General features: G+C 50.8%; 1 protein-coding gene across 4 annotated transcripts in view; it reads right to left on the bottom strand.

Moving 5' to 3' along the window:
• KCNJ15 (potassium inwardly rectifying channel subfamily J member 15) overlaps positions 1 to 12301 on the bottom strand; it is a 297724-nt gene that overhangs the window by 50487 nt on the left and 234936 nt on the right. For all 4 annotated transcript variants that reach the window (XM_039914668.1, XM_039914670.1, XM_039914671.1 and 1 more), the window contains one exon: positions 11589 to 11714. The gene's annotated coding sequence lies outside the window, so the exon portion shown is untranslated. The remainder of the gene's footprint in view (positions 1 to 11588; positions 11715 to 12301) is intronic.

Here is a 12301-nt window from a genome sequence, read left to right as displayed (position 1 = left end):
CTAAACAAGTACCAGAAAAAAAAATCTATGCATACATCATATATAATGTTAGCAACCCCTCTATTCTCTAAGCTTGTTGTAGGCAGGGAATGTGTCTACCAACTCTTGTTATATTGTACTCTCCAAGTGCTCAGTACAGTGTTCTGCACACAGCAAGCACTCCATGAATATGACTGATTGATTATCAGTCTTGCTATAGGACAGAGGCCTCACCAGTTTGACACTTACCCAAAGCCATTACAACCCTGATTCTAGGGCTGCCCGCCCCACCCCCCCGCCCACACCATGTTTTGGTTACGAGGGATTTTACTTCTTTTACAGCTTGGTTAGCAATTAATCAAGGTAAAACTGTGGCCAGTGACCCAGCAAAGTCCTGGGTCACCATTTCTTTTTAACCACTCGCCCGCGGTCCCCGTCCCCTGGGACGGCACCTACCTGGGTCAGGGCCAGAGGCAGGGGGCATAGCCATTTCCTAGGGGTTCCAGTGTCGATTCCCTACTTAGGAAGGTGAGGGGGTGGGGGACAAAAATCACCCCCACTACCATTCCTCTTTCCGCTTGCTACTTTCGTCCTCTTGGAAGATGACGGTAGTGAGGCCTAGTGCTGACAACCACCCCTCCGGATCACTTCTGCAAGAGTCTTTCCATACCGAGCTTCCACTGTCCTCCCTGCAGCAATAAGCCGACGGGATCCCAGTAAGACCAGCGGTGCGTTGGCTCCGGGTGGGAAGGGGTCTGGGTCTAGGAAGGTGTTTTAATTAATGATCCAAATGAAGGCCGCAGCTCTGCGGGTGGTTTGGCCGTAGACAGGCCTTTACTGAGTGCTTAGTACAGTGCTCTGCAAATAGGAAGTGCTCCGTATATAGGACTAACTGACTGACTAAAATCCGGTCTCGGCCTGGTGATCCAGGGAATTGTAGAGGCAAAAAGGTCGGGGTCAAAGTCTCCTTTTTTCTGGAGAAACAGAGGGAGGTGCCAACTAGTTCAAGTTACTTAACAATCTCTGCCCCAAATGCACCTTGCCAGTTTAAAGTCCTTCTCTCCTCCCCCCAGGAAACCAGCGGCTTGGGAAACCCACTGAACCTCAAAGCACTTAGGGAAGTGGGGCTGGGAACGCGGTCTCAAGTTGAGTTTGGGTGATTAAGATACGATCACAGATGGGCCATTCAAGCAGACTGGGCTGGCCGAACAGTTCTCACGAGAAACGGGTTTTGTACAATCTCAGGAGAGGATCGAATGCCTGCAAAGCATGACCGATACTTAGCATCACCCCATGGCCCCAGGGAGGAACCGTAAAGGGGACAACTACCGCAGTCCTGGCAACGCTGACTGCCCGACTCCCATCAGTTCAGGCCCCAGAAGGCACGGTTCCTGCCAAAACCGACCGTAGGCCTGTGACAAAGTGGTCCTGGAATCTGATTTTCTTGCCCCTTCACTTCTCTGTGCCTCAGTTCCCTCATCTGCCAAAAATGGGGATGAAGACTGTGAGCCCCAACCTGATTACCTTGATTCTAACCCAGTGCTTAGAACAGTGCCTGGTACACAGTAAGCACTTAAATACCATAAAAAAAAAAGTGGTGAGCAGGGCCCTGTCCTTGGGGTTGGAGTGGGCCCACAGAGGCTCAGAGAGGCATCTCTGCCTGCCTTCAAAATGCTTACAATTCAGTTAATGGTATGTATTGAATCAATCATACTTATCGAGCGCTTACTCTGCGCAGAGCACTGCACTAAGTACTTGGGAGAATACAACAGAATTAGCAGACACGTTCTCTGCCCATAACGAGCTTACAGTCAGGAGTGGGAGACAGATGGATATTAATAGGAAATAGTTTACGAGGGAAGTCACGCTGAACACAACTATGCAAGCAGTAACCAATATCTGCACCAAATAAGCTACTGGACATGACAGCAGGAGACCTGCACACGTGACAAAAGGAGGCAGCCGGCTGGAAATGTAACGATTTGGTATAGGAGTCCGGCTGGAACCCTTTGATTGACGGCTATTAAGCTGCAGGGTTGGGAGGGAAGTGGTTCTCACCCTTCCTTTAAAAGACCTTGACCACGGGGGACCTTATCAGGTTGTATCCCTGCCACTCCTGTATCCTGCATCCATCCTGCCACTCTCCCATAGGCGTTACCTGTAAACTCCTTCAGGGCAGGAATCGTGTTTACTAACTCAGCAGTTCTCTCCCAAGCACTTAATTATAGTGCTGAACAAAGAGCACTTTGTTACTCATCCCAGCCCCACAGCATTTCTATACATATCCTTAAACTCTATTTCCCCTATCTGTAAGTTAATGTCTTCCTCCGTAGAATGTAAGCTCCTTGTAGACAGGGATGGTGTCTAATAATAATAATGTTGGTATTTGTTAAGTGCTTACTAAGTGCAGAGCACTGTTCTAAGCGCTGGGGTAGATACAGGGGAATCAGGCTGACCCACGTGGGGCTTACAGTCTTGATCCCCATTTTACAGATGAGGTAACTGAGGCACAGAGAAGTTAAGTGACTTGCCCACAGTCACACAGAAAATCTTAGAACGAGTCGTCTACAATCGATGCCTAGAATTCCTTAACTCCCATTCTCTCCTAGACCCCCTCCAATCTGGCTTCCGTCCCCTCCACTCTACCGAGACTGCTCTCTCTAAGGTCACCCATGACCTCCTTCTTGCCAAATCCAATGGCTCCTACTCCATTCTGATCCTCCTTGACCTCTCTGCTGCCTTTGACACTGTCGACCATCCCCTCCTCCTCCATACCTTATCTCACCTTGGCTTCACGGACTCTGTCCTCTCCTGGTTCTCCTCTTACCTCTCTGGCCGATCATTCTCGGTCTCCTACGCTGGAGCCTCCTCCCCCTCCCATCCTTTAACTGTTGGAGTTCCTCAAGGGTCAGTTCTTGGCCCTCTTCTGTTCTCCATTTACACTCACTCCCTCGGTGAACTCATCCGCTCTCACGGCTTTGACTACCATCTCTACGCAGATGACACGCAGATCTACATCTCCGCCCCTGTCCTCTCCCCCTCCCTTCAGGCTCGCATCTCCTCCTGCCTCCGGGACGTCTCCACCTGGATGTCGGCCCGCCACCTAAAACTCAACATGAGCAAGACTGAGCTCCTCATCTTCCCTCCCAAGCCCGGTCCGCTCCCAGACTTCTCCATCACCGTGGATGGCACGACCATCCTTCCCGTCCCGCAGGCCCGCAATCTCGGTGTCATCCTTGACTCGTCCCTCTCGTTCACCCCACACATCCTATCCGTTACCAAGACCTGCCGGTTTCACCTCTACAATATCGCCAAGATCCGCCCTTTCCTCTCCACCCAAACGGCTACCTTACTATTGCGGGCTCTCGTTATATCCCGGCTAGACTACTGTGTCAGCCTTCTCTCTGACCTCCCTTCCTCCTCTCTCGCCCCGCTCCGGTCTATTCTTCACTCCGCTGCCCGGCTCATCTTCCTGCAGAAACGATCTGGGCCTGTCACTCCCCTTCTTAAACAACTCCAGTGGTTGCCTATCGACCTCCGCTCCAAACAAAAACTCCTCACTCTAGGCTTCAAGGCTCTCCATCACCTTGCCCCTTCCTACCTCTCCTCCCTTCTCTCTTTCTACCGCCCACCCCGCACGCTCCGCTCCTCTGCCGCCCACCTCCTCGCCGTCCCTCGGTCTCGCCTATCCCGCCGTCGACCCCTGGGTCACGTCCTCCCGCGGTCCTGGAACGCCCTCCCTCCTCACCTCCGCCAAACCGATTCTCTTTCCCTCTTCAAAACCTTACTTAAAAATCACCTCCTCCAAGAGGCCTTCCCAGACTGAGCTCCTCTTCCCCCTCTACTCCCTCTGCCATCCCCCCTTTACCTCTCCGCAGCTAAAGCCTCATTTTCCCCTTTTCGCTCTGCTCCTCCACCTCTCCCTTCCCATCCCCACAGCACTGTACTCGTCCGCTCAACTGTATATATTTTCGTTACCCTATTTATTTTGTCAATGAATTGTACATCGCCTTGATTCTATTTAGTTGCCATTGTTTTTACGAGATGTTCTTCCCCTTGACGCTGTTTAGTGCCATTGTTCTTGTCTGTCCGTCTCCCCCGATTAGACTGTAAGCCCGTCAAACGGCAGGGACTGTCTCTATCTGTTGCCGACTTGTTCATCCCAAGCGCTTAGTACAGTGCTCTGCACATAGTAAGCACTCAATAAATACTATTGAATGAATGAATGAACAAGTGGCAGAGCCGGGATTCGAACCCATGACCTCCGACTCCAAAGCCCGTGCTCTTTCCACTGAGCCACGCTGCTTCTGCCAACTCTACTGCATGACACTCTCCTGCCCAGCTGTTTTTTCTACAAAAATGTTCAGCACATGTCACCCCACTCCTCAAAACACTCCCATGGTTGCCCATCCCCCTGCGCATCAAACAAAAACTCCTCACCATTGGCTTTAAAGCACTCCATCACCTTGCCCCCTCCTACCTCACCTTGCTACTCTGGTACTAACAACCCACCCCACACACTTAGCTCCTCTAAGGCTAACCTCACTGCACCTATCTCACCGCCGATCCCTCGCCCACATCCCCTCTCTGACCTGGAAGGCCCTCTCTCCTCAAAACCGACAGAAGGTTACTCCTCCCCACTTCAAAGCATTATTGAAGGCACATCTCCTCCAGGAGGCCTTCCTTGACTAAGCCCCCACTTTCCTCTTCTCCCACTCACTTCTGCATCGCTCTGACTTTGCTCCCTTTACTCTTCCTCTCTCCCAGCCCCACAACACATGTACCTATTTGTAATTTTTTTTTATATTAATGACTTCCTTCCCCCTTCTAGACTATAAGCTCGGTGGGGGTAGGGTATGTGTCTGTTCATTGTTGTATTGTACTCTACTTGATTCTATTTATTTGCTATTGTTTTAATGATATGTTCTTCCCCTTGATTCTATTTATTGCCATTGTTCTTGTCTGTCTGTCTGTCTCCCCCGATTAGACCGTAAGCCCGTCAAAGGGCAGGGATTGTCTCTATCTGTTACCAATTTGTCCATTCCAAGCGCTTAGTACAGTGCTCTGCACATAGTAAGCGCTCAGTAAATATTATTGAATGAACCAACCACTTGGTACAGTGCTCTGCAAATAGTAAGCACTCAATAAATATGATTGGGAGAATATTCATTCAATCAAACACAGTGCCATACTCTGCACCTAGAAGGTGTTCAATAAGTACCACTGAGTGATTGATTGACTGATTTGGAGAATTCAGCTTCCCAAAATAAGAACCCACCGGACCTGAGGCCTTGGGTGGGATCTGGCCCGAGCAGGTCATAGACCCTTCTCAGCTTCCACAGCCCCGCTTCAGTCTTGCAGCAGGCCAGGGTGGCCAGTGGCTAGTGACAGCACTCCAAAATACGGGGCTTCGTGGGGCTGTGGGAAATAGGCCAGGGACACCACAGAACCTAATAATGTCATAGGGAAGCTTTTGCCCAAGTCCACCTGAAACTAACGTGTTCTTTGGGTGCGGGGGGAGACCTTTGACCCCTCATCTCACTTGTCCTAAAATCTCTGCATTCTCCTCTGGGGTCCCCCGAACATGGGCACCACTTCTGAGCCACAGAGCTTGAATTCTGAGGCGGAAGGAGGCTGGGCACTGAAATAAACACTAGCAGCCATAAATAATGGTGGTATTTGTTAAGCACTTCCTATGTGCAAAGCACTGCTAGGGGGATACTAGGTAATCAGGTTGTCCCACGTGGGACTCACAGTTTTAATCTCCATTTTACAGATGAGAGAACTGAGGCACAGAGAAGTTAAATGACTTGCCCAAAGTCACACAGCTGGCAAGCGGCAGAGCCGGAATTCGAACCCATGACCTCTGACTCCCAAGCCTGGGATCTTTACACTGAGCCACGCTGCTTCTGCGCCGCCTAGTGCCTTATCCCTTGTGCCTTATCTGTCCCAGGCAGAGGACAGACTGGATGAAACACAGATCGTCCGGTATAATACCGGACTCCCGGCCCAGCCAGAGCGGGAAACTTTTGGGAAAGCACATTCGGCAGCTCCCACCCGGACACCAGTCCCAACCGCCACACCCCCTGGCATGACAGGCCGGGACCCGGGTTTGAATCTGCCCACCTAAGGTGGCTGATCGGGGAGCCCAATACAGAGTAGGAAACCGGCGCCAAGGGCAGCCAAAGGTGACCTTACTCGCGGAACGGCAGACCTGAAGGTTTGAGTAAGAAAAACCCGACTTACCAAGGTGTGAACCCGCCACTTGGATTCCACCCTCAGTGACGTGCTGTTCCCCGGCTGGCAGGAAAACCACAGCAAAGGCCCGATTATGCTGTTGGAACACATTCCAGGACTGTCCGAGTCTATTTTTATGTTACATAAGGTACAGTATGTTCCATACTCCTGATTTCTTACCGAATTTGCATACTCAATCATCACAGTAAATTGCCAAACGTCACCCAGCGGTTTAGGCAAATTAGCCAAGTAGCAGCTACAATTTTCTTGGGTAATCTCCATGGAGACCACGCGGTGGATTGCTGTCACTGCCCATTCAGCAAGGGAACCCTGATTCATTAGCATCTGACAAATCACTCTCCCAGGAAGAGTGATTTTCACAAGTACAGCCCCAAAGGATGAACACTGGCCAGGCAAATAGCTGTTGTCAGGGCACCAGGGTGGAATCAGGTTGGGATCGTGCACATCTTTGCTATTTAGGTGTCCAGGGATTCTCATAATAATAATAATAATAATAATGATAGGTTTTTGATAGGCACTTACTATGTGCCTATTACTGTATTAATCACTCATCATTAATCAGTTTGGACTGAGTCCCTTGCCTCACATGAGGTGCACCATCAAAGGGGAAGGGCAAACAGGCAAAAATTCCCATTTTATACATGAGGAAACTAAGGCCCAGAGAAGTTAAGTTACTTGCCCAAGATCCCACAGCAAGCGAGCGGCAGAGCAGGATTAGAATCCAGGTCATCCAACACCCAAGCCGTGCTCTTTTCACTAGGTCACGCCGCTTCTCATGCTACCAGAACATGGCTCCGAGGCCCCGCGATGGACGAGACCCTCGTTAAGGTGTCAGCTTCGCAACAGTCAGCGCGGTCTGGTGTCCGGCAACCACCATCCCTGGACCACAGAGTGGCCACTCGGCAACTTTCCCGGGGAAGGTAATGGCAGCCCAGCGTGACGGTGGATGAAACATCCACCAAGCCAGAGAGATGGACGGATGTGGCCTTCCCCAAGCGTCCCGGCTACTGTTTAACTCTCCTCCGAAAGCTGATCGGGTCAGTGACCCGGGAGTCCTGAGGTCCAGCATTAACCCCGGCAGTTTTGGACCCTGCTGAACTTCGCAAGTGCTGCGCTCCTTTTCCCCTCCGTCCACACCAAGACGGCTAGAGATCAGGGTCCAGCGCCGGCTCCGTCTGAGCTCAGCCTATCGAGGGCTGTTTGGGAAGTAAGCGGTCCTGGGACCCAGGCTGTAAACTGGGGTGTCGCTTAAAGAACAGAGGAAGCGTTTCAAGTTCAGACCTGGCAGTTCAGGACAGGAAACAAGGGAGATGAGAACTGAGAACAGGAAGCTGCTGGAACAGGCTGTGGTTCAAGGGGGGAAAGAAATGGTTTTGAAAGATGCAAAATTTACATCTTACAAAATGAAAAAATAAACTGCAGTACACCGCTCTGATTTTTTAATGTCAACATTGCTGACAAGATTGGGAAATCGGAGCCAAACATCTGAATCGAATGATAAATCCGTAGCAAAAACGTCCCTTTCCACTGCACAGCAGTTGCAACGGAGAAGGCTCACAATCAAAAATCCCCTGCTTTCGGATAAAGCTGGGACGAAAGTCTGAGTTACGTGCACAGTCAAAAGAAGCAGTAGCTCTTCTATTGCCTTGAAATCTGAATTCACAGTTGAAGAGTTATTTGATTTCAGATCTCCTTCCATCATCATCTCCTTAGAGCACTCAAACTTTGGTCTCTTCAGGAAGTCTTCCAAAGTCAGCCCCTCCTCTCTTCAGGAAGTTCCAGCACTCCAGCAATGCCAACCCACTTATATTTATTACTGGAAATTATGTGTATATGTTCCTGTCATTTGGATTCTTGCTTATCTTTCATGTTTCAGTCGCTTGGATTTTGCACTTATTTTTTTTGGTCTGCCATTCCCTTACTAAGCACTCCTCAAAGTCAAGCTCCACATTTTGAATGTTCCCTGCCATCCCATGGCACCCAGTACAGTGCTCTGCCCTCAGAGGGGGTTCTTTAGATTGTAGCCTCAGCCGATGAAGTCCCACAGAACGTTTCTCCTGTAGACCGAGCGGTGGGATGGGATGGGGTGATGGGGGGTACGGGCAGCTACACTGGGACTTTGAGTGGCCTGCCTCAACATCTTTTCCTTCTTCCTCCTTGCCCTGCGCTCACATTCCGCACTCGTGGCCCATGGGAGGAGCTCCCTCTGTGTCTGGGCACTGCTGAGGGTCCAAGGTGTGCCGGGGCAAGGACTGTGGGAGCAGGGACCGGTAGAGCTGTTTCACTGCAGCTGCCTCGGGCACACCAGCCAGTGCAATGCTGGATAAGGCTGGAGTCCCCTGAGTGACCATGATTTGACTGACTAATTTCCCTGTGCTGCTTGTGGAAGGTGAAAGCGCACAGCCAGAAGAAGCCAAAGGGGCCTCTACCTCAGGTCTACCACCCTCAACGGGGAGGGGCAAGAGGGCATCCCGAATCCCCCCGCAGCCATCCTGCTCTCGCCTCCACCACGGCTGCTGCTGAGATTCAAACAGCTCCGGGCCTTTGGAGCATGCAGGTCACCGCTCTGGGTCGGGGCATGGGGAAGAGGGGAAGATCGAGCTGACCTCACAGCGGCATCCTCAGTCAGCCAAGCGAGTTCAAGTGAAGGCTCCGGGAGGACTGGAAGGAGGGAACCCGTTGCTTCCGTCTCGGAGACCAAGGGGAGCACCGAGAGAACCGAGCCACCGTCCGGTCAGGGCAGTGGGTTACAGGAAGGGAGGCACAGATGCGTCTCCCAGTTCTGCTGAAAGGCTGCAGCTTCCCTCTGCACTCGGTTAAGACCGAACCTCGGGGGCATTCCTGCCCCCAGACATTCCCAGAGCTGGAGAGGATAGCAAAGAGCACCAAGTGCCAAGACAGAAACCAAGACCGAGTAGCGTTTGAGGTCCCCGAAGACTAGAGTGGAAAGGCGGTGCGTGCAAAAAAGCAGCAGGTGGAATCTACTGAAACCATTCACCCTCCACACTCTTTTCCCTTAGAAACATTGAGCATTTCTGTTGCTGCCAGTGTCTCTTGATTTCAGTAGGGAGGTTTGGGGTTTTTTTTGTGCCTGCCTCTCTCTAGAATACTCTGTGTTCAAGCAGGGAAAAAATCCAGTGGCAGGACCAACCTGTCTGACTGGTACCGTCTCCAGGGGCTGGTTTATTTGCGAGCCAAAAATGATCTCCATTTCCAGTCTTTGCACTTTTATTTTGTGTTAGGCCGACCTGGCGTGATATGCAGGATGAATTCTGAAATCATATGGCTGGGGAGAGCTGTTACTTTAAAAAATATATAAATATCTAGGTTTCGTTAATTGTGCTCCTGGAAAAAACCTGTATCTGTGGTACAGTGCTTAATGGGCAAGGGAGACTGAAAGAAAAGCAATGGAGGGAAAGAACAGGGAGAAAGGGTGTAATAAGTCTACTAGACCCCATCAGTCCTCTGGACAAGTAACAACTCACTGGTGTATGTGGGGGTTCAGGGATACCATTTGCAACAAACTTTCAACACGAAGCATTTGCCTTTGGTAATAGTGGATGAAAATAGGGGTGAGTTTCATGGATTTAAAAGAATATACTTGAAAATTACCTGAATCCAGCATTTTCAAAGAACTTTCAACTCAAACCCACAGTCATTTTACAATAACCATCTGCTAGTTTTTAACTCCTTGCATTAGTGGATCTCAAGAACAACACTGAATAGTAAAATCGAGAGTAGAAGCCCAAAGGGGAGACAACTAAGTTTTACTGGGTTTCTCTGTGATTTTTAGAGTCCTCTACAATGATCAGGTGCTAAGGATTGGATAATCATTCCCTACCCCAGCCCATCATGATAGGGCTGTCAGTTTTCCTCCCTGTGCCTTGTGGGTTTCGCTGGAGAGAATTAGGGCAAGCCACACTTGAATAACAGCCTTTCGGAGACACCGATGTTCCCGACTCCCATCACCGGCTCCCTGTCTGACCGAGGCGAAGTGACTTTACTTTTCCAGCGTGGGAGGCCAGGAAGCACATCCCTAGAGTAAACAGACCAAGTGCTGTGTTTGCCCTCTGCATTCCCATCTGTACAAGGGGGGCAGCGCTTGGCCCCCTGCCCCTGGAGGAGGTGAAGGGGAACTAATGAGATAGATGCCGGGAAGCTCTCTGCGCGTTACTTAGACGGTCGCTCCGGCGGTTACGATTAAAAAAACCCCTATTTTCCTCATATTCCACTTGACGCCAAATGTTCTTAATCGTGGGTGGGAAATGAGGAAACCCAAGCAGAATTTCCATGAAAATATTTCACCCAAATTTAACTGGTTTTGGCAATTTGGTAACCTTTGTCAGGATGATCTCATCCAAGACTCTTCCCCTCAGAGAGTCCTGTGTGGTTTTGTAGGGCAACAGGAAAACATGATTCACTCGGTGAATCTTAGATGTGAACATTAAATAGCAGGGGGAGTGAGAGAAGGCAGCCACGGGGAACCCAGAAAAAACAAAAACAAAACTCAATGAGAAACTCACTTTAGAGGCCTGGGCAATTTGGATTGGAGAGAGAAAGCCTGGGCTAAGGAGGGCAAGAGGAGACTGGGCCAGACTCGCTGGGATGAGGAAGGCTGGACCCTACTAACTAGATCACACGGGTGAGAAGTGAAGGCAAATGGCAGTCCCACCTCCTGCAGAAGCCAGAGCTTTCCAGGGGCAAAATCTACCATGAGGACAGGACAAGTCTAAAGTTGGGCGATCCATGCTCATTAGTAGAGTCCATTCATAGCACATTGAAATGTGCAGTTGGGATGGTTCTTTCATATTTTCTACATTCCCCCTAGCTCCCAGCCTTCTTCCAAATGAACAGAAGTCCCTTGGCTCCTCAATTTGCCACACCAAGAAAGCAGTCTGCCTGGTTCCTTCACTGAGAGAAAGCCATCTGCCTATACTCTATCCTCTCCCCATTGCATCTCCAAGCTCCAGCCCCTCCCCGTCCCACCAGGACCCAATCTAGCCGCCGTTCCATCCTGACAGCTCCAACCCTCGCTACCCACGCGGTCGCTTCTCCTCTTGCTGACTTCCTCACCTTCCTTTCTGGCTCCTCCTCCTCCTCCACCCTCTGCAGACTCCTACAGCTGTTTCTCCTGCTTCCTGTGTGCCAAACATCCACTTCCTCTTTTTCCCCGTTCAGCCCCGTGCCCGCTTCCACATCCCCCGCCATGTCCACCTGATTTGGTGCCGTCTCTTTTGTGCCCCAGGAGGAGCCTGGAAGCACCTGCCCAGGAGTGACAGCACCTTTTTAACCCTAACCCCAAATGAGCTGCCGGGAGGAACTGCCTCGGGAATCGGAAGATGGCCACTCACCCCTGGGAATCGGTCCACCGTACTCGTGTGTTCCTCTGACGCCTTTTTCCCATCCGGTGGGGGCGTGGCGAGTCTAAAATCTTTCATCCAGGGCCGTCCTGTTCCGCTGTTCCTTGTACGGCATACCTGCAATGGGGGGAATAGTCTCTTTAAACGATAGCGCCGACACGTCCCACTAATAAAGAAGAATTACAGCAGTGGGTTTCGTGGATTTTAAAGGTCACCCGCCTTTCGCACGCTTCCTTTCCTCCTGAGGAATCTCCTCCACCTTGTTTGAGGCTCCAGGGATTAGACAGACTTGTGTCTCACCTCAAGCCAGCGTATTGGGTAAAGAAGGGCGGGGCTGCTGCTTGTTCCTGCCTCAGACATGGGGACAGAGGCAGGAAAGGGACTACAGCTTCTTTTTCAGACAGGGGAAGCTTGGGCTAAGGCCCAGGAGCAGAGAAGTCATCTGGGCCAAAGGGAGCACTGTTGGCATTTTGATCAGGAGCACGGGGGCCTCTAGCTCAGACTCCATCGTTGGCCAGCGTGGGGCTGAGGAGACTTGTTGCCACGTTAGTGGCGTGGGAATGGTCGCCTGCAGAAAATGTCCTATGCAAGGCAGATTATCCCTGTTCTGGATTCTCCCCTCTAATCTTCCTGATCCCTCTATCACTCCATGCCCGTGGCCGAATCTTGGCTAAACGGGATAAAATCAAGTAGGAAAGCTTCAA

The sequence above is a fragment of the Ornithorhynchus anatinus genome, chromosome 18 (assembly GCF_004115215.2).
Source record: "Ornithorhynchus anatinus isolate Pmale09 chromosome 18, mOrnAna1.pri.v4, whole genome shotgun sequence".
Taxonomy (NCBI): Eukaryota; Metazoa; Chordata; class Mammalia; order Monotremata; family Ornithorhynchidae; genus Ornithorhynchus; species Ornithorhynchus anatinus.
Note: the sequence above shows the minus strand (reverse complement) of the source record. Positions and strands in the feature narration are given on the sequence as shown.